The sequence below is a fragment of the Anopheles merus genome, chromosome 3L, assembly GCF_017562075.2.
Source record: "Anopheles merus strain MAF chromosome 3L, AmerM5.1, whole genome shotgun sequence".
NCBI lineage: Eukaryota > Metazoa > Arthropoda > Insecta > Diptera > Culicidae > Anopheles > Anopheles merus.
The window spans coordinates 23,515,481-23,542,720 of NC_054085.1; the positions used below are offsets into that span (position 1 = coordinate 23,515,481).

At 41.6% G+C, this 27,240-nt stretch overlaps 1 protein-coding gene across 5 annotated transcripts in view; it reads left to right on the forward strand.

The window, feature by feature from the left end:
• LOC121599843 (5-hydroxytryptamine receptor-like) overlaps positions 1 to 27,240 on the forward strand; it is a 95,197-nt gene that overhangs the window by 13,932 nt on the left and 54,025 nt on the right. For all 5 annotated transcript variants that reach the window (XM_041927933.1, XM_041927935.1, XM_041927932.1 and 2 more), the window contains exon 3: positions 13,547 to 13,584. The gene's annotated coding sequence lies outside the window, so the exon portion shown is untranslated. The remainder of the gene's footprint in view (positions 1 to 13,546; positions 13,585 to 27,240) is intronic.

Genomic DNA, 27,240 nt, shown 5'->3' on the forward strand with positions numbered 1-27,240 from the left:
CATAGCAGAATGTATCATTGTGTGATCGGTAGAAGCGTTACATAGCTTTGTTAATAAATTAAAATGTTTTGTCAACAGAATGGTTCCAGTATTTTTTTGCTTTATTTTGTTCAAATTTATGATAGTAATTACCATAAAAGCTTATTTGATTAATAAATTGTGTGACAACATTCATCGATTTATTTTTGCTACTAGGAACTACCATTGCTATGCATACATTTAGGCGTTTATAACTCACCGCGCAATAAAAAGGACACTTGCTTAGCAAATTGATTTTATTAAAATAATTCAAATATTCATTTTTTTTTACTCACTTCACTTGATTGTTTTTTTGTTACGTTGCGTCCCATAAAAAAAATCTTTTCGATGACAGAATCGTACTAAATAGAAATGTTCTCCCATTCTTCGCTGAAATCGCTCAAACTCGGCTAATCCATTTTCCGCTCAGTTTGTTCTTCTCGGTACCCGTGTCCCGGTCCTCAATCCATCAGTCCGCTCCAGTCGGCAAACTGTCACCGAAATGCGACCGTGCGGGACCAATCGATTAATCTTCATTACAACCGATGCGACAATGTGTCGTCTTGGCCCACCGGTTTTGTGAGCTGTCGTGCCCGGGGTGCCCGTTCGTGTCGTGTTCCGGGCGGGGGGAGTCCAGGGACTGATTGTAATCCTTTCGAACAATTACATTCACTTATCATCGTCGCGGAATTGCCACTCGGCGAGGAAAGGCAAAGGCTTAGCTTCTTGATGCGATATTGAAGGAAGGATTCGTATAGCGCTTTCGCTCGGCGGCTTCGCAACGGTGAGTGGCGTAATGAAGTGTTCGGTTACAGAATGATTGATAGTGGTGGGATTTGATGATGCGGCGAATGGTTGATAGGGGTGGGTTCGTTGTTGATTTTTTACCAGCATATTGCCAGATGAATAGTAATTTATTGTTTCACGTAAATTAAATGCATTTGATGATGTGACGATTAGGCAGAGGAGATGGATGAAGTGATTGCTATAATAGCTGCTGTGTCGAAATGATTATTAAAATCAAAGATCTACGCTTGGATGAGCGCAATCATTGTAGAGCTTTACTGCTTTTATTTGAGGGGTTCATATGGAGTTTTACATCTGAAGTCATCTGATATCTCACACCTAATTGATATGAATTCATCAGGAAACTTATTAAAAATAAGGATATTGTTCTCATCTTAAGTCATAAAATTATTCCTCGTTCATGAATCGCTCTTTCATATTTCCTGTTATCTTGCTGAAGATTAGTAATCTTTATTTTATTCTACGAATAAATTTCGCGAGTAAAATTCCTGTGAGTCACAGGGGTAACAATCACCGTAGAGTCACTTCTTCGATGCTACCAACAATCGATTCTTTCATTCCACCACACTCACCTGACCTTCGCCACGCTAGACACTACCGTCCAGACGTAGATGAACAAAGTGCTCGACCAGGCACTCGCACTGGCAGGTGTTCGCCACATCCCTCGAGACCATTCACGAAACGTATCGTATTTTCCCAGTCGACCGTCCTAGGACAAATAGCATTCGTAGCTTTTGCGCCACTGGTGCACACCGACCGGTTCGATTGTGAGCGGTTCCGTTGAGCGGTGCCAAGTGAGCGTTCGATCGGACATGTTGAAGTGGGTTGAAATTATTGCTGTGATTGAAAGCGATTTATTGCGTCTCATTTGAGGTTACCGATTTGCACGATGCAACACTTTTGCCCTTGGTACTGTTGGGCTGAACCAATGAGGTACCGAGTGGATGCATCCTTCCAGAGCAGGAGCGTTTGACTGCCGGATCGGTAACAATTTTGCTCCCTTTGCGAATACGGGTTCGGAAAGGTATCAGTTAGAAGCGCGCTTTGCTGTTCTGAAAGGATGGTTGTGTATAGTTCGACGAAAGGGTCATGACGATATCGATCAGTACCGGTGTGGTAGAAGTGTTCTTGAAACTTCCAATAATTGATACCGGGGACAATTTCAATTCTCGTTTTGTAACAATCGTACGAGCGATTCCTGCTAACGTTGGGATTTATTCGATACGTTGATTTTGCAGAAATTTCGTAACAAAAATGTGGTACAGTGAAACTGTGATTTGTGATTATAGTTAAAAATAATAAAGTGCTGAAATCGGACAAATATCTATCAAAACATTAGTTTAAGGTGGAATCATTTGCTGGAATGTTACCAGTTACAGTTAATGGACAAAATCATAAAACAGGAAAATAAAAAAGACAACATCCAACAGTAAAAGCAATCAACCTTATCATGTTGATGTACCCATCGTCGTTATCTTATCACAAACTGCCCTGGAAAGCTTCCTGATACACTGCCACCTTTTTCGCGTGTCAGCCCTCGATTCGAACATGTTTGGTGGGCGTATTCGTAGCAGCGCCGGTGAAAAGAAATGAGCTTAATAACAGCGCACCGCTTCCGAAACGCTGGTTCACGAAAATGGAACGCTCGTGGGAACGATGATGGCCATCGATTTATGGGCGCGTGTAGTGAGCAGTAGGAATGGGACCGGGGAATGCATTAATCAAGATAATATATTCAATTAAAATATTGGTCCGGTGAGTGCTGCAATAACCGAAACGGGTAGTAATGAGCAAGTGTAAGCAAGGAACTGGAAGGATTGCTGTAAATGGTGAGTTTGGTATTGTTTTGAATTTTAATCGGTTAACGGAGGTCGCTAGCAATGCGTTGTAATGTTATATAAGTAGTGTAACATAGCGATTGTAGAGTATTGATGAGGCTAACATTATAGTAAGGTTGTTTAGAACGTTGAAGAAAATCTTTTTCTCTTTGAGTGTCTAATGGAGATTTGTCAAAGTACACTGCGCCAAATCATAGTAAAGAATTTAGTTAAACAAATTGTACACTAAGCTCAGAAAAAAATACATTAGATAGACATATTTCTTGTAGCTACAAACAACAATTTTCTATTCAAGTCTATGGAACGCTAACAAAATCATTTAAAACAAACCTGATTTACAGAAATTCTTTGACGCTTAATTTAAATTTAATAAATTAACTAAAACAAATTTAAAACAGAACAAACACACTGTCTATGATTATTAACCCTTTGAATACATACAATAAATAGCAAATAATAAATAGTTATGCATTTCAAAGTTTTTGTAAATATCAGCTATTGCAAACATTTAGGAGCATTTCGCCTGAAACGCCTGAAGCTATGCAATAAGTAAAACATATTCATATTTATAATAATCCGGTTTCAACGAACATTTAATCATTAGTGTATGGCGTTTTTAATAACTATATGAAACATATGACTAGCCAGCATAAATTCGCCACCAGGAACATAAATTACAATTCCTGTTTATGCTTCATCTAGCTCTCCATACCAATATGTTTGAGAAACGAGATTAAATCCAACCCGATGCAGCAATGAAAAGCGTAATTAAACTTTCGTCTGCCGCTGCACAATACGCCTGACAGATTCGCAAAAACAAAACTGCACGAAGCAACGAAACGATTCCTATCAGCGCACAGCCCTCGATCGCTCTACCGATGCAAAAGAACTTCTGTTCCATGTTGAATTGTTTTGTTGGATCTGCCCTCCCCCACCCACTGCCCACTGTTTGTATTTCTTTATTAGCTTCCAATTGTGTTGCACGACCCGTATTGAATATTCACACCCGTGCGCCCCGGTGGATGAATGGCGTAACTCAACCATAAACTTTTCATTCCATTCCAATGGTACTGTTCCACGTGCCCTCCCGGTGCAGAAGGTTAAAGGGCAAATACTGTGCGGGCCGTGCAGCAATGGTTGAACATTTACGTACAGGTTTCTGTGCTCGGCTCGGAGGGCATGTAGACCTTTTCGCTGCAAGAGGCTCCACATGTGTATGGATGCTTGTTTTCTTTTTCCTCACGCCCACTTTTCTCGTCGGGTGATGCCAAATTTGCCGGTAGAATGTCTGACTTTCGGTCGAACAAGCTGTCAAAAGCATATCCACTGGGGGCGAACAACCGGGACACTGGCTAGAGAAAGAGCAAGGGATGTTTCGGTACACCGATTAGGAGAAAGTTGATAAACCGAACCCAGTAGGTTGAATGTGGTTCATCCGTGGCGGGTCGTAAATATTCGTTTGTTCCGGATGGGTTTGCCCGGGGAGCGTGATGGACAATCGTATTATTTAGACAGCAATTCCGTTCGAGCGAAGACGCAGGTTGTACATGGTTTTGTTTTTAAGACTGCAAGCGACCCTAACCCACGGTTCCAACAGACGCCAGCCGTGACAGTTTCGGGAAGATGGTCATAAATATTTACAGCACATAATTTGATGCAGTGGGTTAATAGAAATCCTGCCCTTTCACTCCGGCGCTCATGCTCATCACTCATCAGCGTCACGCTTGCGGGGTTGAGGAAACAAGATTAGGCAAATGTAAAGCACCCGCAACGACAACATGCTACACATTTCGACAGACGATGTACATCCGGCAGCGTTGTTGCTGAAAGGTCGTGTGTGTGGTCCTGTTTGCCGCAAGGCGACCAAATCCGACTCCATTTCAGGAGCTTTGTACCCGCCCGTATGTGTGTGCCCATCCCGTCGGTTAGGGAGCTTGGTCTGCAATCTGCAAATTATGGCAGCAGGATACATACACACACACACACACACGTTCCTCCACTTTAGTGCTGGATCGGGTGGATGGGCTTCTGGTGATTACGGTGAGCATTACGCACAACACGAGCGAATCTGTGCAGCACTTGTGCACGGCAAGCTGGCCCGGAAGTGGATGCAACACCACTTGGACCGCTTGGACGCGGACCGCACGCTGCCCTAAGCCTGCCATAGGGCCGTGTGGCCTTCCTCGCTCAAGAAGCTTTCCTTCTTGCCGTCCGGTCGTTGCAGTAAACATGGCATCGGTTGCCTGATGTAAATGGATCTGCCATTTGGTTTTCGGTTCGATGTTTGAGCGGTTAGCATCTTTGCACACACACCGCGAAGGCAATACACAGCAGGTCCTCACCCGCAAGCAAAATACCGGAAATGTTTGACGCGTTCGGTGGGCTTTGCTGCTTGAAGGTTGAGCCTAGCCCTTGCCTTCGCTTCAATCGTCTTGGCGGTTTGTGTTACGTTGCGTGCTACTGGCCAGCGTTTGGGAAAGCAGCATTTGATTGCAGGAATGGTCGGCCGATTTATTGCCTGAATAGCATTTCCATTTACGTGCATTATCGTAATGTAGTCCATTAAGATGAACGGATGGAGTAGAGCAGCGTTGCACCGGCGCTGGTATGGTTGCTCCAGTGCGGGATGAATGTGGATCGAATGTCGAAAATTGATTGCAGCGTAATAATATACGGGGAATTTTGTTATTTTGTTTATGATTATTAGGAATGCAACATTTCTTAATTTATTATTATAAAGTTTGGGCTAGTATATGAACTTTAGCAAATAAATTATGTTTCGTTTGAATTATAGGTAGGACGAATTGTCTATGCTTGGTAAAATGTGTAGTTTCTTTGTTTTATTAGTAATTTAATACACATTTTAGCAATTATTAGAATTTTTAATAAATTCATAGCGTTTCCCATCAGATGTCGCTACTTGTCTTCTTCTTCTTCTATTTGGCGTAACGTCTTACGAGGACTCTTCGGCCTGTACAGGCTTTCGAGACTTAATTCATTACCACGCACAGCCGTATAATCAATCCTTGCTATGGGGGGACGGTCCATTCTAGGCTTGAACCCATGACGGGCATGTTATTGAGTCGTTCGAGTTGACGACTGTACCACGGGACCGACCCGCTACTTGTATGTTTCATGATTGTTTGATCAGGCAACACTGTTGTTTCAGACTGTCATATTTAGGCTATTTTTCTCACTATTAGGCTGGTGTCAGTGCTTCATCGGGTGCAACTTTATTGGACGTATGTTTAAATATTTGTATGGGATTTTTAATATAACATCACTCAAATATATCGCATTGCAATTCGACGTCTGAGGTTATCTGTCTAATTCCATATAAAATTTTGATAGTACTTCCGTGATAGTGCTGACGTCAGCATTAGTCATTTCATTATTTTGTGGATAAAATATTGCTTTTATAAGTTCCAAAATTAGGTATCTTTTGTAGCGAAAAGTGTATTTTGTTTAATATTTTTGGTTCATTATTTGCAAGTATGACAAACACAGATGTGAGAGTTTCTATCCCATCTGAAGTATGGCCTGTTTGTTCTGGTCAACTGTGCATGGTCTGGCTGAACAGATAGGATTAATGCAGCAAAAGACACATTTTTTTAATGATTTCCTATGGTAAGAAATCGTAACATTCTTTAAAAGGCTTAAAATTCTTAACTGAATTATTCCTTAGTTGAGCAAGTCTCTCAAATACGCTTTTTTAGTAGTAAATAAACAATAATTGCGAAACAATTTTAGTTGCTGCGCCTGAATAAAAACGAAAGAATAGCCCATTCTGATCATACGAAAAGCTCATTTCTTTCGTATTTGATTACTCCACTATCTCAAGAGCAATTCTTACCAGAATAGAGGAAATGGGAAAATTAATTGCCCGCTCTACAGCGGATCCACCTTGTGTGTGCAAGTGTGTGTGTCTCATTCGCAATAATCGATTATCGCAAACGTAGGCAGTAAAGCCTAGTTCCCCTAGATCCCCCGTGCATTGACAAAATTGATGAAGGACAAAACATGCTCTATCAGAAAATATTCAAAACATGATCAGCACCCGCCTGGCCTGCCCGCGAGCCCCTTTGTAAGTATGACCTTTTTTCTCTCTCTCTCTCTCGCTCCCCGTAGCAATATCGCTATGCATACATAGACACACTCACAGCCCCGAGGGTTTGCATGTAATACATTAGCATCGCAGCATCATGGCCTACATGGTGAGCCGAAAAATAGTCCCCACCCCTACCCTGGGGGACATGCACTGTACATGGCCTTCTTTTTCTTTTCTTCTTTTTTTAAATACCGTTCAGCACTTTCTGCCAAACCAAATATAAGCACCACCCCTCGGGGGCACAGGATGGAAGGGGCCCAAAAAAGAAGATAGAAAAAGATCACCAGCAACGGTATGTCACCCGATGTTGCGCCGACAAACTTTTGCTGAATTACAATCTTCCGCCGCCCTCACCAACCCCAGACTGGCAGGCGGCGTGATGGATAAAAAGTAAATCCGGAAACGTTCGATGCATCCCTGGCAATAGGGCAAGCACAGCTTGCTCTTTCCTTTTTGTTTTGCTGCAAAGCATATAATCCCGCCTTCTCTCGCCCTCTGCCCAAAGCTACCGGCCTTATGGGGTGGTTGTGTTTGTGGCTTCGTGCAAGGGATTGTTTCTCCGGTTGCTGTAGTCTTTTTTTCTGTTTGTTACCTATTTATTTTGTGGCTACCTCAGCAATTTCCCACATGGACTTATCTGCTCGGGCACTGCAATCGCTTCACCCACCCTCAAGGCCTTCACCCGAATATCCGACAGGGAAGTGCATGGGGGCTTCAGCTTCTGCACAAGTGATATGAATAAGTTTTCCTACGTGCTGCCGAGAGCGTACTGGTAGGGTTAGTCAGTTACACGCGTTTTCCATTTGCCGTGCACCATCACGCCCTCCCGATGGAATACAGCGGCTTAGTGTCGAGCTGGGTCGAAGCAGTGTGCCACAAGTAGCGAAGTCACTCCCTGGGCGGTTGGAAGGGGTTTACGGGGAAAGTTACATTTTGAACTAAAGTTTTACCGTTTTTCGACAATCTTGGGCAAAGCGGGCACTGGCAGAGTTTAGTTTGAGTTGCTCTATTTTTTACCGCCGGCCCCGTGAGCTCCTTTTTCCAAAATTGAACCAAAACAGGGGTGCGAGTTTCCAAACGATGGCAAGCGCTTTTGCATAGCGTACGGGCGACCAGTACCGATTCCCGTACAACCCGCTGCCACTGCGGAACAAAGGAACGCTGCAGGAATTTTAATGTTGCACATGTTTTGCTTGTCCAATGGCTCATTGTGTGTATCGTCTTGGGAAACAGATTTCGTGCCGGGGGTGCCGAGGGGAAGAATGCTGTACCCAAGCAGCCAGGCACAGACGGCATTGCACTGTGCAATGCATTCCGATGGCAGCCGTGCAAGTGCCCGACCCGGCTCGGGGCTACCACCGGCATCAGATACGGAACTATTTTCTCTGATTGAATAAGTTATGCCTCGGGAGTGGCTTAGGTGCCGGTGCACCGGTAGCTTCCTGCGCGCTGGTGACCTTTGATAAATGGGCAGCAAGCATTACTCGTGTTTCGCTCCCTCCCTGTGGCTCGCGCCAGCCGCTGGATGATGGATAGTGGGCGGTCGTGATTGAAAGTTAGCAAGCGAAATGGAAACGAGTTTTAAAATATTGCCACTGCTACGCGGGTTGCGGGAAGCCGTTGTTGTTCATTTCATCCCTGTCACCGGTCAGTGCGGACACAGTGGAGTTGCAGAGCTGCATGATGCAGTGCTGGTATTTAATAACGACTCACAGACGCAACGGACGGAAGCGTCTTTCTGTTTGGAAAAAGTTTCTTCTAGCGTCGGATATGCTGTCGGATACTGTGCCTGCTGGCTGGCTGTCAGTTTCGTATGGGGTTTCACGTGTTTTTGATTTGTTGCGTCGTCTGAGAGTCTGATTTATGGCGTGAATGGTCTGATTCGAGTAGGAATTAGATTCAGGATGTCTAATGGTTACTTTAACTTTATTATGAGGAAAGCTTAATTTTGTTTTTCAGAAGTCAAACAGACCATGATGTACTTAATTGTACTTAATTTGAATTATTTTTTTTAACAAAGGTTTCGTTTGTATACTGTTTAATTTCACAAATTGGAACATAAAATAAAGTATAGTTACAATAAATATTACACATTGAAAACTACATTCGCCCGCTCCTAGTCAGAAGTTTCTATCCTAACCAGAAGACCTTAATTGGTGCATGAATCGTAGTACGTAAAAGCCGACCTTGAACATTCATGGGATTGATTAACAGCGACTTATTGATAACTCATAGCAGGATAACTCTATTAGGATAACGCACTCAGTCATTATTATAAGACTGATTTGGAGGGTGTGTTCGATACGAGGCTTGAGTCCACCAATGCCATGTTGTTCAATCGTACGAGTTGGCGACTGTAACACGGGACTGGTCCAACACGGTGAATATCATGCGCCTAAATTTAGACAGCCTGTGTGACGCTTCTTGGAACAAGTTTATAGCTTATGCTTTTAGTAATCACTATTTCCTGGAATTACATTGTCATTGATTATGAGGAATGCTAATCGCTCATACCTTTGTTTGAAGTACTGTGTATCTGCAATGAGCAGCAAATATAGCAAATAATTAAACTTCTATTGGGAACTGGTATGATTAGCGACGTTCAATGGTTGGTTTGTAGATGAGTAGATTTGCTGAAATGCTTACATTTCCATGGTATAATATAGTGTTGATGTTATTGAATTAAATTAAAATTTTGCAACTTCATTTAATTCTGATGAAGGGGCCCTTCACGATTCTAGTCAGCTTTTTGTATGGAGTTTGACAGTTTGACATAAAACTAGCCTGCAATTTTCAATCTAGATTATTCTAGCCTCAAAGCTAGAATTAGATTCGTGTACCTGCTCGAAACAATGGCAAAACAAGGCGTTGTTTACATTTACCCCAAGGTGCATTAAAGAGATCAGGTGGTAGAATCTAGAATCAAAGTGTATGTAGTCCAGGTGGTTTCATAGCATTTTTTATAACCAAATTTGAATATCACTTTTTGACAGAACGACTGAAAACTTTTGCTCCAACGAGCTTTCTGGAGGCTTGACGAATACTCAAAACACTCTTAAAATCTTCATTCAGAAGCTGAAGTGATAAATATCAGCCTTCTAAATTCATTCATTTTGCGAAAAGCTCACCTGTATATTATACTCAATTAAATAGCTGCTCGAAAACGGCTATAAACAGCTATCTGTAAACAGCTGAAGCCTACGAACTTAAAACGGAAAGGGCTCCAAAGACTGCTTTTGGCAAATCAACTAGCGCCTAAAGCTATGCAAAATATTAAAAATAATAATATTATTTATTTATAAATATGGCCTAGCCGCTGCACAACATTAAAAATATCGGTTAGAAAAACATAATAAAATGCAATTATAAATCGCATTCGTAATGTTATAATAATAGCTTTTCTATAAGCATACAACTTTAATGATGTATAAAAAATCCTAAAATACACATTTCGTACAAAACAACAAAAAACTCATCCCTTGTGAGGGGTTTCAATTTAAAATTAAAAACATTGATTTTGTTCTACCATGAAGCAAACTGTCTGCTTTTACACCATAAACTGAGCTCAACCAGCATTTTAACCCTACTTCGCCGTACTGTTTCGGGATGGTGTACAACAACAAAAAATCCATAATCCCCGTTTGCATGCAAAGGTTTTAAGCGCTCGGCTTCGTGCGCTGCGAGGAGTTCGTTAATTGTGTAAAATTATGCTGCGAATATTTCTCGCCATCATTAACCGGTCTTAAATCATCCGGCGCTGAATCCGGTCGCTAAAACAAATTAATCCAACTTTACGTTCCCCGATTGGGAAAAGCCGGGACTCTCGCCAGCTCCGGGAGATGGGAAGCAACGTTCCTGCGCGTTGATTGGTGCGGGTCGGTCACAAATATCATTAACATTTATTACTTTTGAGAAATGGCGGACGTCGGCGTCGACGTGACGTCAGGTCAGCGGGAGAATTATTCTGGCGAGCGCGATATGGCGTGGCTGGCAGGAATATTTATGAGTGGTACTATCGGGAGCGAAAGATTTCTGGTGGCAGAAAATCTGTGGCCGAGCATTTGTTTCGATATGAATGGGAGGCGTTTTACTGCGATGGGAATGTTTAGTAGCATTACGAATAAATTGAAACAAACGTCCTTTAATGAGTTTCGAAGCAGACTGTACCGATTATTAATTAAATAAAATCTGTTAAGGGCAACATTGAAAACTGTGCTTTTGGCAAAGTGTATTAAAAAAAGCAAGTAAAACCATGATAAATGAACTACTGTTCGTTAAATATTTGTAAATTAAAAAAATCACTCAAATGATCAACATCTGTTGGCTGCATAAATTCGCAACTTTAATCCTCTTGCTGCCTTCAATATCAACCCCAAAATATCCCAAAAATGCCATCACGTCCCTTGAGTACGGTGCCATCGTAAGCCGAGCAATGAAATTCAAGAGCTCTCACTCACCTTGACCATCCAGCGCACGAAAGCCCCGGGACCAGGACAACCCGAAACGGAAATCCATCAAATTACCAGTCATAAAACACGAAATCAATAAAGCTCTTCAAGCGTACCGGCTCGAACCACTGGCTGGCGTGTCGCTGAAGCTGGCAACGACACGGACGACAACAACGTTCGATGGTGCCTTTCACCGGCACTGTTGAGCACTCTCTGCGATCTCTTCCCTTGACAGGTGCACGGTCTCGGCACGGCACGGATAAGCGCAAGGCAGTGAAATCTTCGAGTCGTTGCCACTCGTCGCTCTGCATCCCATCCAGGAATGCACGGTAGGTAGGGTTGAGGGCAAAAGGACATTGCAGCACTCTCTGTGTGAGTGTTATTTGTATGTGCATCTGTGTGTGTGTGCCACATCGAGTATTAAAATCGCATAATAAATCAATAAATTGTCGATTTGTGAGGCTTTTGCCTCAAGCTACGAGCTTGATGTTGACGGGTGTACTGGCTCGCTGAGCAAACATCTGGCAGAGATGCAACAGAAATGGTTGAAATACCTGAACTGATCGAATCGAAAGAATCATGTTGCCGGATCTCTCGCACTCTCTTCCCGCTGCTAGAAAGGTGTGTTCATAAATAAGGCCAAAGAAAAGAAGAATAAAAAACGGTCCCGGTAGTCACCATCTCCACGACCGGTTTACGATTCTGGTTTACATTGGGGCTTTGCTGCATTTTTATTTGCCTTCTTCCCGGCCGAGGTCCTTCCTTCACTCTGCACTGACTGCAGCTCAAATATCCTGCAATAACTATCAGCTGCAGCACGGCAGGCGTTACTACCGATAAGCTAACGTACCGATGAACATCAGGGGAAGGGAGTGGTCCTGAACTTCAGGGTGCGATCTCGATGCTAAAGCTATTACTCCATCCGGTAGCAGGATCGTAATGGCATTTTATTGCACTCGGCGGCTACCGGGGGAGGAAGCGCTAAGGTAAGGTTTACGAAGCTGGCAGCCAGCGCACAACTCGTTAACGGAAATGAAGCTGCCAGTAAGACGACTTGGTGCAAGACGGAGGAATGGGTGGGCAACTTTTGCCGGTACCATTCTTTGCAATATTGGTGCGAGCCAATTATGAATCGATTGCCAGCCGAGGGAAAATTGAATAGAAGTAAATTACATACCGGGTTATGTGTTTCATTGCATCGATCTTTTAACGCTGTATTGAAAAACGATAGCAAATTATGATTTGTGTATTGGTAAAACAAATCGGATAATATTTGATTAATAGGCTTGCCGCCACTTCAACCACCACATCGATTTGATTTTTTGAGAAAACAAAATGCAAAAAAAAAAACGCTTCAATTCGATGTTGCAAATTTGTATTGAATGGAAATCGTTTTTCCTGAAAAGCACTTCATTTTTTTTTGAGAGCATCCTTTGAAATGGGGTATTTTGCTTGTTTTTGTAAACAAAATTCACTACCGAGCTGCAGCTTTGAGAGATACATTTTATTGAAAAATCGCTCAAAAAGAAGGGACTGCTCCAACAGAAAGGAAAAACAAAACCTACCATGAAACGAACTCCATTTCCACCGGGTCCGCATGCGATGGAAGGGCGAGGGTCGGTTTGGTATTCGGTGAAAAATGCATCCCATTTTCGATTGATTCGATCTGTTAATCCAACGGAACGGTGACAGCGCGGTGGTGGTGATGGTGGCCCACTATCTGGCACTGTACAGGGATGCGATTTTTATTTGCGATAGTTTTGTTTGCTTACGGCGCAGTCCTTCGAGTTTTTCATTATTTGGGCTACCGGAATGTCAGTTTGAAATAAATTGTATTTAAATTGAGGCGTAAGCGAAACAAACAAAAACCCAAAAAGGAGGCGTACGGGATTACAGAGAGAATGCAGTTGTTGGGCAATGGGGACGTTGATGCACGGGATGACACGGTCTTTGTTGCTGCTCAGCTTGATAAGCGGTTCGTGAAAAGTGTTTTTTGTAATGCAATATCGTTAATGGAAAATTGGTCATATCCAAGCGCCTGCAGCAATGTTATGTTTACAGGGTTTCCCACGATAAGTTCCCGTATTGTTTGCGCTCGTCTCACGATTTATTCGTTAGGATCGTTGCCAAGGATATATTGGAATCATCGGATTGAAACGTCGTAAAAATTACATAAAAAAATCTGGAACGCTCAATAACTCGTGGGAACTGCAAAAACACCTATAGGAAATATGGGAACTGCAAAAATACCTATAGGAAATATCCTGTTAATGATTTTGCTATTGTCAACCAATACTCACATTCTTATTCGATTTTTTTCATTTCAGTCCACTGATGCCGTTTGCAAAACGCGTGAACGTCAAAGGTAATAATGAACTAAGTGAAGTAATTATGAGTGATTTCTATTTCACAAGAATTAGCATTATCTCTGTGTAGAATTGCGCCCTACACTAGTTACCTTCAACTCGTGATTCGAGTTTCAATGGGAGCAAAAATCAGCACAGTAACCATGTACTTCGGAGGACGCTAGTAAGGTGCTTGCCAGAGCTACCCGCCAAGGACTCTTGAAAGATTTACTAGCACCGTGATATGAAGATAAAGAATAATATGGTGGCAAACTTCAAATCTGTGCTGGTTACTGAATTCTGGCTGTATTTCTTGGGGTACTTATTACGAAGTACCATTAGCGATGTTTACATTTTTGGGTTCGATACGATGGTTTAGTTTACTCCCCCTCTTTCTGTTAGCATACAAATGTTTCCTAATCATTAATCAATACATCACCCTTTGACCCCATGATTTGCATAACTAACCACGTAGATGGCGGTACTGTGAAGCGGGGAGTAGTTCTTTCATCGCCTCGAGATGGCGCTGCTATTGATTTTATGGTGTAATGCAAGTGTACAACAGATTGCCTATATTTTGGCGCATTTCAATTCTAAACAACCTTAAAAAACTAAACCTGACTACCAATCTCAAATGTCCTATTAAGCGAAATTCGTTATCACGGTTGCATACATGCAGGCGTTTTAATATATTTTTTTAAAATGTATATTTCACCTTCAATCTTTAATTATCTTAATTTATTTATTTTTATTTAATACACATTATTTCATCTGTGTAAGTACTTCGCTCTTTCTTATCCCGCCCAATCCAATGCAGAGCCACATTCTCAGCTTCTTTCATCTTAAAATGGCTAATAATAATCATAAATAATTTCTGAACGCTCTTCCTTTGGACGTTTAACTTTTGGACCATGTTTTCCTTTGATCCCCAAAATCGCCACCATCTGGTAGTCTGTTTATGCTCATTTATTGAGCCGCTTTGTCATCCCTGCAAATGCCCTTGTGCCCTTGCGCGTCAAACCTCCTGCGTAAACACGGGACGCGAGAAGCCGTACAACGCATGCTTTGCGCATGGTTAACAACGTACTTAGCACTGGCAACTGCGATTACTGCTAGCATCACACAAAGCACCAACCCACATACTGGGGGGGGGGGGGGATTTTTTTACCATTTTTTGTCTGCCGAAACACTGCCGGAAACCATATGGCCCACCCGCAGATCGGCTTCGCTTTACCGCTCGTTAGAGGCGAGTCATTTATTTACAAACAATTTGCACCGCTGATGATGGGTAATTAAAATTACTGGACGGCTGGGATGGTGAAATAAAAAAGCAAAAAAAAAAAAGAAAAAGCTGGATGAAAAGTGTTCACGTTAAATTGGCAACCGTAGCTGCAGATCGACTGATGTTTCTTGCTCCGTTTTTTTTTTGGCCCCGCGATCGGTTTGGGAATGAGTCGTCATTAAATCTTTCATCATTCTGGCCCGATCATGGTAACCGGTGAATAAAGCAAAACAAGGCAAAGCAAGCAAGCAACAACAAAAAAAAAACGCTCCCTCTTCTTCCTTCCACCGCATATTATCGCTTTAACAGGGCAGTTCTCATTATAATGAGCATATTCCCGCTTTTCGCCACATGAAAAACAATTCCAACCCCATTGGGCGTATATGATTTACGATGATTATTTTAAAGTCCAAATGTGCAAATAAACGTTACACACTCCGAAACAACTGTCCGCACACACACACACACGCGTGGCTGGTGCGCCCGGCTGCTGCATGGAGCATAATGGCAATTTTCTTGCCAATGGTTGTTCAAACCATCCCGCTTCGCTCAAACCCCGGAATGTGTGTGGTGTCGGTTGTTGTTTCATGTCTTTCTTTCAGTTTTCACAGCGAGCGGGGTTTTCTGTTTTCACCCCCCAACCTCCCCCCCCCGGGAATGTGGACTCTCTTCTGGCGGTGTTGTTTTTTCTTCTACTGCTTGCGATTTAAAAGAAAACATAAGCAGGCGTGATTTGCTGGGGGCGGTAAAAGGAGGACATGGGTGAGAGTTTTTCCTTCAGCCTTTCGAGCCAGACAGCGTGGGGCAAGTGAAACACGTGTGGTGATGGAACGTATTTATTTACAAAATTGTTCATAACGAACGCTGTTTCGCTAGTGCGCTTGGTTTTTAAATCGTTTTTATTTGTGAATCATGTGGAGCTGAGTTGATTTTTGGAGGGTTGTTTTTATTCTTTTCTTCTTACTGCTGATGAGAGCACCTTGTTGTGCTTCTCCTTTTTTTTCTTAAATATTTTTAATGTGTGCGTGTATACCGCCAGCGCTTGTGCCTTTACTATTGCTGAGAAGGAAGATTTGCTTTGATGCCGTTCAGCTTTCCAGCTGCGTCTGTCGAAGGGGCGTGATAGTCAAACACCTACCGTCCTTCTGAGCCTTAATGAGGGCAAACGCTTTTTTCAATTAAAGTGAAGCCATCGAACCAAAACAAACTTTTTTGCACTAATGATGCATGTGAAAGTAATATATTTTTAACTTATTTTCAAAAATTTACACCAAACACTGTTTGAATTGGATACAGCTTTTGATGTTTCAAATTTCATTTTATAGAAAATACTTACAGTAAAATTTACACAAGAACAGTTGGAATGATGTATGCATAAAAATATTAGCAATAGATTAAAAAAAAAACATTATTGGCATATTTTACAGAAGTAAAAAAACAACTAATTGGATTTATAATTCGCTGAAGAAATAATGCCAATAAACATTACATAACCATCAAGATAAACAAGGAGATTTATGTAGTGTTAAGCACACTGTCCACTGTCTGACAGAATGAATCTGTTAATTTATTTGTAAATGTTAAATATTTTCAATATTGTTTCACAACAACTTTTGGCACAAAATAAATTTGACCAAAAATCAATAATTTATTGTCTTAATAATAGTTGTATTACGCTACTTCTAGTGTTTAAGTATTTCTTTCCTCTTCTTCCTGAGGGTTACACCTTGTCAACGATTGATGAAACCATTTCCTTTGTCTTAAGTATGTTTGGGTCATGGTGCACAGGCTGCCATTGCCCAGCCGAGAGACTTCCAACGAAGTGCTGCTGCTCCAAACAATACCAGAAACGGAGGAATCACGTGCTTCATGCGATGAATGAAATCATTCTGGGATAAACACACGTCAACCTTGTACGGTACAGCTAACCTTGTCCTCCCGGGGGAGGAAAGTGATCCCGAAAAGCGTCGAAAAAGGGGGGGGGGGAGTGGCATGAAGAAAACAAAGAACGCTTACCCTTATTATGGCCCATCTGGAATCCATTTTTGATTACGGTCTCATTACGGTTGAGTGAAACGTACGATTTTCGTCCCTTGTGTCCCGTGTTCCCCTTCCTCACGACTGGCCCCCCTCTGTCCAGGTAAATAACAAATGACGAATGCTTATGCTGCGCCGTACGCAACGACGTCAGCCACCGAAAGGTTCGAAGGTAGTTCGCGCGGTGACCTCTCGAAAACGGTAACAAAACCATAATTTTTAGCGGGGTACCGAAACCGGTACCGGTGCTCGGTGTGACTTTTGGCAGGCAGGCAGGCGCAGGTTTGGAGAGCGCGCGAAACCGAAAACCCCAGTCCCGTTTGGGCCAGGCCGGCTGGCGAGCGAGCGAAAAGGCGTGCTCGTATATTATTTATGAAATTGATTTCTATTTTTATCCTCCCGCACAAACCCCGCCGCAAACGTGCACTGGTTCGGTGCTGCTTTGCCTGTCCCTGCTTTGTGGCTGTGCGACTGGGGAGTCGTTTGTAAACCGACTGTGGAGTTGCTCTTGTTTTACGGTGCTTTACCACCGATAAGGGTTTGGGTTGCAGTACCTTTTGAATGGAAGGTATTGATTTGATTGACTCGGTTCGGTTCTGTAGACTTTCTGGTCCGGCCGCTCAAAAAGACAAATTACCTAGCCAGTGCTGTATTTGGGAAATGGTATCACGGGCTATAATATTACCGTTCATTTTAGAGAAGACAAGAAATGGGTTTCAAACAACCACTTTACTAAAAAAAACAATTGAGACTACCAAGAATTGCTATAGGATTGCTTTTGAAATGACGTCACGTAAAAGCGTTTCCCGAATCATGCGTATTTTTTGTACCAAAATGATATGTTTTAAATGAAATTCTTTTTTTTTCTCCACACCATTTTTTTTCTTTTGCGTTTCATATGTGGGTCAGTGGGTGTGTATTTATATTCGATGCCATTTGGTTCGAGTTTCTGACAAAAAAAAAGGAAAATCTGTCATTCCTACAAGGTCGGGACTGATGGGTTGATTGCATTTTGTTTAGTCTTGCGCTTGGGGCGTGAATTGTTCGCGTTCAATCGAAAATTGTTTCTACGCATAATGGGGTTGAATGAATGTAAACAAGTTGTTTGATTTTTTTTTGCTCTTTTTGCTTAGTGGTTAAGTGAAGAAAATACACGTGGATGCATTTCTAATAATCATCTTGATGTACTGTATGTCAAAATAATTTTAGCTTAACCTTTTTTTAAGTTGATGTTTTTGCCACAGCATTGTTGGGATTTGTATACTTGTTTTTTATCTTTATCTTTATAATGTTTAAGTAGAGTAACGATGCCAGGTTCCGTCAGTGAACCTATTTTCGGCAATATAACTAAACGCTTGAAATTTTACAAAATTAGTGAAAATAACATTCTTTTCATTTGTTATTCATATAGGAAGTTTAACATCATTTCCTTGCGAAGATTACAAACTATCAAATAAATGCGTTTTTGTTTGCAAAAAAAATTGTAAATAATTTTTACTTTAAAATTTGCTGTTTCGGCAGGTTTCCATAGGACCAATAGTTTGGCTTGAGTTCTTGATTAGGAAAATCAGAGCAATCAACCACTGATACTAAAGTTTTTATGAAATACTCCATGGTAGGAAAATTGATTCTAACATCATTTTAATTTTTATGCTGCCAACAATGTAACTATGTAAATGTTGATTTTTGAAAGTTAAATGTTATGTGCCTCTGCAAAAACATGGAATAATAAGATTTTTTCTATTGGATTTTTTTTTTAATATTTCTTTCAAAGCTCAATAACAATTCACTATTCATATTGTAAAAACTTACGAGAAAAGTAGTAATTAGTAAACCAATTAGAGTTGTACTCTATACCAAACAGACTGTTACTTAGCATCAATTGTACAGGGTTTGTAATTCACATAAAAAATAAATGTAAAAATTGTCAAAACAATGTACAAAATGAACTACATAAACTTAATAATTAAAGTGCTTCTCAACACCAATATTGGGAATGTGAGAGTGAATAACTGCTTCAAACCTGAACTACTAGCATGCAACTCGCTACCTGCAATGCGAGTTGCATGCTATTAACATACTTATTTAGCTTTCTTACCAAGGTCTTATAAGTCTAAGACTATTTTAAAACAAGACACACAAAATTTAAAACAACAACAATGTTATAAAATGAAGTTGGTTAAGGTAATAAACTCTCATTCCATGTCGCCATTTTTTCTAGGCAAAAATAAATTATTCTCTTCAGATACAGCACCACTTTACTAGTTTCTTTGCCGTACAGACGTCAACTGACGACACACACACACACACACACACACACACACTGTTGCAGCAAGATACATTTACCATTCTCCATCTTGCTGCAACGCACATCCTGCAATTAGGGTGTGTACGCTCATTGAAATTGCATCGTTTCGTCCTGGCGCCCCGCGTCACTTACATTCCATGCAACGGTCCATGCCGATGCTAACAAAGAATGCGAAAGCGACCGACGACGGCCCCGGGACTAGCGTGAAGCATTAAACTGTGTGCACCATTACGGATGGGTTGTGCTTACTGGACTGCAACCAATTTCAAGAAACTCCGCTTTAGGATGCAGCTTGTGTGTGCGAGTGCACTGTTTGAACACCGCAGGGATAATGCACCAAAAATGGGAACCAAGCACAGCGTGTGCGTCATCGGGTAGCGTGTGGTCACAATAAGCATCGTCCCAATCGTTGTCACCGACAACGGCAAGCAACCAATATATGGCAGTAGAGCGCCGCGTCCGGGAGCAGATGCGGGAGGAGGAAGCATGGGTGCACCCCTGGGAGCTAACCCTTGCGTCACATTTTGAGAAGACATCCGATTCGTGCGCTGACTTCAAAATTCTACACCCGTAAGGGACTGCACCGTTGCTTCGTCAAAAACATTGGCGCAGCGCAAACGTGGTGGAGTTGTGGAGCATAAAGTGAAATAGTTTCCCCGCAGCTTGATGATGCAATATGTTTGAAAAAAAAAACGGGTATAGGGGAAAAGATGCTGGAGTGCACTTGGGTGTCCGTGGACAACTGTGAAACATTTTTACGAAACGGTGACTGTGAGTTGAAGCACTCAGAAAGAGGAAATAATTACAGCGCGGAAGCTTGACATGGGATCACGATATTGCTTGTAAAACTTTGTACGGTATTGCTCGTGGTTGTCGAAGTACGCAAGATATGCTTCCGGGGAAAAGCATCAAGCATTCTTGCATGGCGCACATCCGCGTGGTGCAGCTATGTTGTTATTTTAAGGATTGCTGGAAAAGCGTTGTTTTGCAACACAGCTGTACAAGCGTACAATACAGTCTGCTTTGCCTTTTGCAATGCACTTCTTTAAACGTCAACCCACGACCAACGTCCTCGACATCCCACGTGTGTACTTTCATTCACCACGACACGTTCGACACGTTGCGCATTCTTCAGTCCAATTCTTAGTGCTCGAATCTGTCTTACACCAACCCGAAACAATCGGCAAGATGTACTCCGCTTCCTGGAACTAGCACCGACCATTAAGTGCAAGCTATCGAGTACTTTACTCATACCTGGGCCGTGCTAATGTAAGCTTAAGCTTAGTGTTTCGTCTTGCTGGCTCTTACTTGTGTCTCATTTTTCACCCCTTACCACAAGCAGCTCCGCACTGTTAGAGAGCGGGGAACTTTAGCAGTTCTGTTGCTCCATGGATTTGGTCCATGGAAACGAAACATTCATAATTTATGTTCCATCTCGAAGCGGCAAATATAGCAACAGCTTCGCCAGCAGCTCGGAAGCTAAGTCGAGGGGCTGCGGGAGAACGTGTAGCATTAGAAGCAGTAGCCTTCCAGCCCGGATGCTTCTGTTGTGCTAGTTGACCTGAGCTTTTTGTTGGCAGCGGAGTTTTACCCGCTCATTGCAGGCCATTTCATGTACCGTTTTCTTACTAGCTTAGCCCAGCGCTTGAGAAGAAGGCCGGGCTGCAGTGTTCTCAGTCGTATTAGACACGCTTGTCTGTACCCTTTTCTTGGCAGCGGCATCGCAAGGCAGCTGTTAAGTTGTCGCTTTTAAAACATTCATTGTGCTCCTCCGGTGCTAGATGTAGCGAGCCATGTTGGCCTATCCTCTCCCACCGACCGACCGGACGGCGACAGATTGGTTGATGCATTTTTAATAGCCTGTGTCTCGGGTCTGGTGGGGTCGATGGTGCATTCGCAGCTGTAGGAACGAATCTCTGTTTACCAGCGGGGGTTTGCTCCAAAAGCTAATCGCTTGTTTAGCTTAAGTTGATTTAAAATATGGAGCTGATTGATAGCGTTGCATTTGTGTTTGCATAAATGACGCCTTTTTTGTTTGTTGCTGTAATTTGCCTTGTGATGTGCGAGAGGCTCGGCATGTGTGGCTTGTTGTTTAATGGTTTTCCATACATTTGTTTAACTGACCTTGGGCAAACAATTTCCATTCATCTTTCAAAATGCCAATTCCATTCCGATGCAGATCGCTTCAGCTACACCCAGACCCACTTACACACACACACACACAGTCTGCTTCACACGGTGGCATTGACCGATCGGTCTGTCGGCTCATTAGCGGAAACCCACATTCATAATTAATTTTCCTCGTTTATCCGTGCAGCGGACGCGTTGGGATTTTTTTCACTCTTTTAAAGAGGGCGTAGAACCACACTAGAGCGCACAGGAGGGAGAGCTGCATGAGAGAGTGTCTGAAGAAATGGGTGCAGCTAACCTTGCCCCCCCGTTCCGAACGATCATCAATTACATTTTCGGAACGGTTCACAGAAATTTGATTTATGTTTTCGCCAATGTGGCTTCTTGGCATGGAGGATTTTTTTTTATTTGTTAGTTTCTTTAGCATTTCAACCGGCACGTGCCATGCGTTCGTGTTAGTGATTTGCTGTTGGGAAATTGCACCCCACCGTTGTTGGCCACAGGTTTGCTGATGGTGTTTTCTTCTTTTTTGTTTTTTTTTCGCTACTCCAACTCCACCACCGGTATCCCATTATTGCTTTGTTTTGGCTTGCTTGCGTGGCCACGTGGGAGAGTGCAGAGCTTTGTTTACCTTAACCTGCACATCGTGATGTGTTCAGTTTGCTGTAGCGAGTGAGAACAACATCAGCCTGGGAAGTGGGGATGAGAGGAAGTGGTGAGGACCGCTGAAATCAGTTCATAATGAGTGGGTTTGGGATATAATAACAATAATAATAAGGCGTTCGGGGAAAAATGGGACCCATATGCTTCCTTCCCGCTTATAAACATAGCAGCAATTCAATAAAGCAATGAAAATGATACGTGAGCGTATAGATAGCTGGTTAATATTTTCCCGGTAGTAATTGGTATAGTTGCAATTAAAATGTTTTGTGTTGGAAACATGTCTTTCGTAGAAATTCAGGCGAATCTATGAGAAGAATAAACAAAGAAACCGTATATTCATTCTCATTCGTTGGGAAGGATCGTTCGATTGCTTGATGGAAGCTGAAGCTATTTACGGGGTATAATAAAGCTTGAATTTCCTCGAAGGTCATGGTATAGCAAAATCTTGGAACAGCATGAAATAAAGTACACTCATTATGCAATATGGCGCTATCGTAAGGGACCGAGCTCAATAGTGTATCTCAAGTTTTCGCGTATAGCAGATTCTTACAGAAAAAAAGTGTATACTGCCGGTTCGAGGGTCTAAAATTATCGAAACAGCATTTTGAATTAAATATTTATATAGATAAACATATGCAAAAGATAAAAAATCGATGTAATAAGCTTTTTAAACATAAGAGAAATTCAAAAAGCATGAGATATATAAAGAACTAAAAATATTTCCAAATGCATTAGAAGCTGTCAAATTATGAGCAATCGCGCACTAAGAATTAGCGTACATCGAGTATCGCGTCCTGCGGATAATTGCTGTAGTAGTTTGATGTAGTTTGGAGGTAGGGGAAGGATTTAGGCTCCTAAATTAATACTATAACATTTCTCTCACATGGCCTAGAGATTGTTAATTCTTACATTTGTTAGTTATCAACCGATTTGAAAACATGCTGGTTGTTCATGTTAACCCTTTGACAGTCCTATGATTTTTATAAAATGCTCATTATGAAATAATGGCAAAAACTTACAATAAAAGAAAATAATTTTAACCCATTCGGCAAACCGTTGCTTTACTCAACAGATTATGTGCAAAATATGTCATTATCATTATTTTGTTTCCCACCCCCTTTCCAGCACGCGACGATTGTATCGAAACGGAAAACAAAAGCACTACCCGAGACTTGTTTGCGCAAAATTACTCTATGCGATAAAATATATTAATTTTAACATTTTTCATCCTTGGGGAAAAACGCATCGAATTGTAAATTGCATACCATTAGGCGTTTATCTAATCAACGTCTAATCTATTTTACCTGACAAAACAACTTTCATCCTCTTCATGGATGTCATTTTTTAGCAAAGAAAGGCTAACGTTTGTGTTTTCTATAACATATGGCTAAAAAAATATGTTTAAATGTTTTTAATCTTTTCAACTTAAAAGAAAGTATTTGAGAAATATTATTTTCTTATGATTGTGCTTTCATAGTTCTTCGTAGAATGCATTAGCTTGGGCTTATATTTAAGATCTTATAAAACATACTTGAAAAACGCATTACATTTTCTTTCATTGTCACAACTTGTAATTCATTTTGGTCTATTGAAAAGAATATACACATGTTCGTTTGAATTTCAATTTAAATTTCCATGTTTACGATTCTCATAAACCATGATGTCACAACAACAACAACCAATATCTTTATAGCTACATCCATCCTTACAAATGTTCAACAGGTCCCAACAGACCAAGGCCCACAATATATGCCCGGTCTTTAGCACAAAAAAAGTAAAAAAAAAAACAAAAACAATGCCAACAGCTTGCATTTATTTATGCACCATTGTGTACATTTCGTGCGTATGCGTGTAGATAAAACGTCACGGATTCGGAACGCGCGCAAGGCGTAACGTGGGCTTCGGAATGACATGTGCCTGATTCGGTTCGCTGCGTGATGTATGAAAGAAAATAAGTTGAACAAAAAAAGGTCCAACTCTGTCTCCAGGGCTGGTGGGAGAACCATGCTGGAATTTGTTTTCGCATTAAACATATCGCCGGTCTGTTTGTCTTTCGTACATATCGAAGCAGCAATTTATTTCACGCACGGGCAAGGGGAAAAACAAACAACAAATGTGTTGGGGGGGGGGGGGGGGGTTGAGAATTTACATACAACCACAAAATATGTGCAGGTCATTTAGTTTATTGGACGATTGGTGAGCATCGTTCGGGCTACCATTTTTATGACAGCGTACCAGCAAACGAGCGTGCAAGTGTGCAACTGTAGACAGGCAATACGTTGCATTGTTTCATGTGGTCGTACTCTATACATGGGGACGGTATGCCTAGAAAAGCTGACGTAATGTAGCAGTTTGAGGTTCACTGTATGCTTTTTTTTCCTGCGAAGAGAATAGGAGAAAAACCATTGCAGTGGCAACCATGAATCTTACAATAAATTGCACAAAAAGACCTTCCATCCCAAGCGGGTCGGTTTTATGTTTTAGAGCGTTTTGGCGCGGTGTAGCGCACTATAAAATGTTGCTCGTTTGAGCGGCATCACGGGGTCAGTATCAGCGCATTTAGGAATATTTTATTTCCATTTGATGTGGCGGGTGAAAAAAAAACGGAAACGAGAGCAACCAAGTTCATCTCATCCATTTCAAAAGCAGCTCACGGTCGCGGGTCTGTAGTCGTTGAGCTTTATATTATTTTTCACTTTCGACCCAAGCTTCCCAGCTCTACCACCAAGCGAAAGATACAAAATATCAAAGAAAAAGGAGAAAGAAAAAAACATAACGATTCAAACCAATCCGGACCATGGTCAGGGTCAGCGTGACGAACCACAAACGACTGTTGAAGGCGAAACTAGCGTCTCGCGAACAACAGCTCAAAGCGCACTGTCAGATCTAATGTCCCTGGCTGGGTCGTTTTTTTGTGTGGCCTTTTTGTGCCTTGAGTGTCCTTTTTTTGCAAGCGTTACCCTTTCATTCCGCCGATACTACCTTACACATTGCTTTATGACCGAGTGCGATAACTTTGTTTCTATCGTTTTGCTTGGAGCTAAAAAAAACACACACACTTACATACACACATACCTACTTGCAGCGTCCAAGGACAATAGGAAAGGGTGATGCTCACGGCAAATAGTCGTAATCCTCGAATTACCTTCCGTGCCGTCACGAGAGAGAGATAGAGAAAGACCTTTCGCAGGCTATTTCATTTCGTATGCAACTGTGAAGTTGTCTGTAAAGGAAGAGCAAACGCCACAAAGGTGTGCAATAAACGTTTGTTTTCTCTATGCCCTATGCCCCCCCCCCTCCCCCCCTAGCAACCTTTGTTAGCTTTGTGAGGCCAACGCCTGCTCCCGGGTTTTTGGTTCCGGCGCGAAATTGTGCGGATTACATTTGCATTCCGTAATCTGCAGAAGCACTGGGCGGCTCCACCAAAGCCCGAAACCGTGGTGTGTTATTTTAAGTTCGGCGCGTGATCCATCATCCTAGCATGCCGGATGGAGCCACCGGATTGCCATTGCTCGGCGCGCCAAAACGCAAATAAAACCGGAACCTCCAAGCGCTTCGAAGCTTTAAATGATAGGCAAAGATTACAGATTTAGTACGGTCCCTTGACGGTGCGCAACCTCGCCAGCCAGAGAAACTATGCACTGATGAGATGTTGCTTTCCAAAATGGTGTCGGACAAGACGGGAGTGCAAACTTGCTAGAAGCAAAGCGTAGAACAAATAATTTCCGGACGCTGACAATGGGGGGGGGGGGAGGAGGCGGCTGATGTTGCGAAATATTTTACTGGCACCGCTGCCATTCGCACGCCATCCGTCGCACCGCTAGCTAGCTAATCCGCTTTTGACGGCTGTGGGATGTTTCGGCTGCCTGCCCGACAGAAAAGGATATGATTATTTTATTCTTTTGTCTGCGTGTGATGCGGGCACGGAGGGGAGTTGTGGAGCTGCGGCCCCGGGTTGTATGGGGTTGGGTTTGAGCTGGCTCGAAAATCCACTACCACACTGTGAGAGGTTATTTTACGAGTGCATTGTATGTTTTCATTTGCTACACATTGAGCTGCGCGTGGTGTAGGCAGGACGGGGCAGCCAGGAAAGAGGAGAAAACAAAGAGGTACGCTTTCAAGATAGTTTTGGGTCAGCGTAATCGTAGCGCTTTGAGGGTAGGGATGATTTTGCTCGTGATTCTTATCTGTTTGTAGGAGAGTTTTTCCTTTCTTTTTGGTAAAAGATAATCCTAAAGTTACTTTTCCATGTGAAGTAATATGAACAATTACATAGATGATTTTGTACAACATATTCTATATTGCATAATGCAATATATATATTAAAACAAATATATAAGGCCTAGCTGCAAAAATATTTTATTTTAATCTGAATGCTTATTCAATTTTCTAAATGTAATTTGTAAAAAAATTAGGTAGGTTAGAGTAGCGTTATTTATGTTTATTTCATTATGACGTTAGTCCCTTAAACTTAAATAAAGAAATATTAAAAAAATAAAACAAATGCAGTACTGCTACTGCTACTGCTACTGCTTTTCAAGAACAGAATCAGAATAAAAAAACATCTTTTTGCATAATTGTTCAACCAAACGAAATGTTACGGTCGCTTACTGGCTAATCATAAAAAGATTAAAAAAAAAATACCATGCAAAACGTGCAGGATAACGTTTGAAAGTAAGGAAGTGTTTTTTGTTTTGTAATCGTCACGACATTGTGAAACAAAATTAAATAATAAAAATAGCAAAACAATCAATTAATCGTGAGATATTTAAAAAACGTATTGGAAACGATCAATTAATTTTAAAATATAATAAAAAATGTTGGAAGAACAGTTATAAAACATTGTTCATTAGTAAAACTAAAAATATTTCAACAATTTTTTTCTGAAACCTTTTCGTTAAATCTGAAACTTGCAATAAAGTTAAAAAAAAACAATAGTAAATTACCTTTATGATAAAAATCTTGGTACAATAATCCCTTAAAATATTAAAATCAATCATTGGAAACGATGAAACAAGAACAAATATTAATTATACCATTGACTGCTTATGGTATGAGCTTTGTACATTAATTTTAGTTTCTATAAGAAAAATAGAATAATCCAAATGGGTATCATGGGAGTCAATGGGAATCAATTCATACTTATCTGTGAGGAACTTCAATAAAAATCGTTGAAAAGCACTTGCGCTACTCGTTCAGGTTTGAAACTCAACAAACCATATCCATAAAATGTTTAAACAAAACACTTTCCAACGA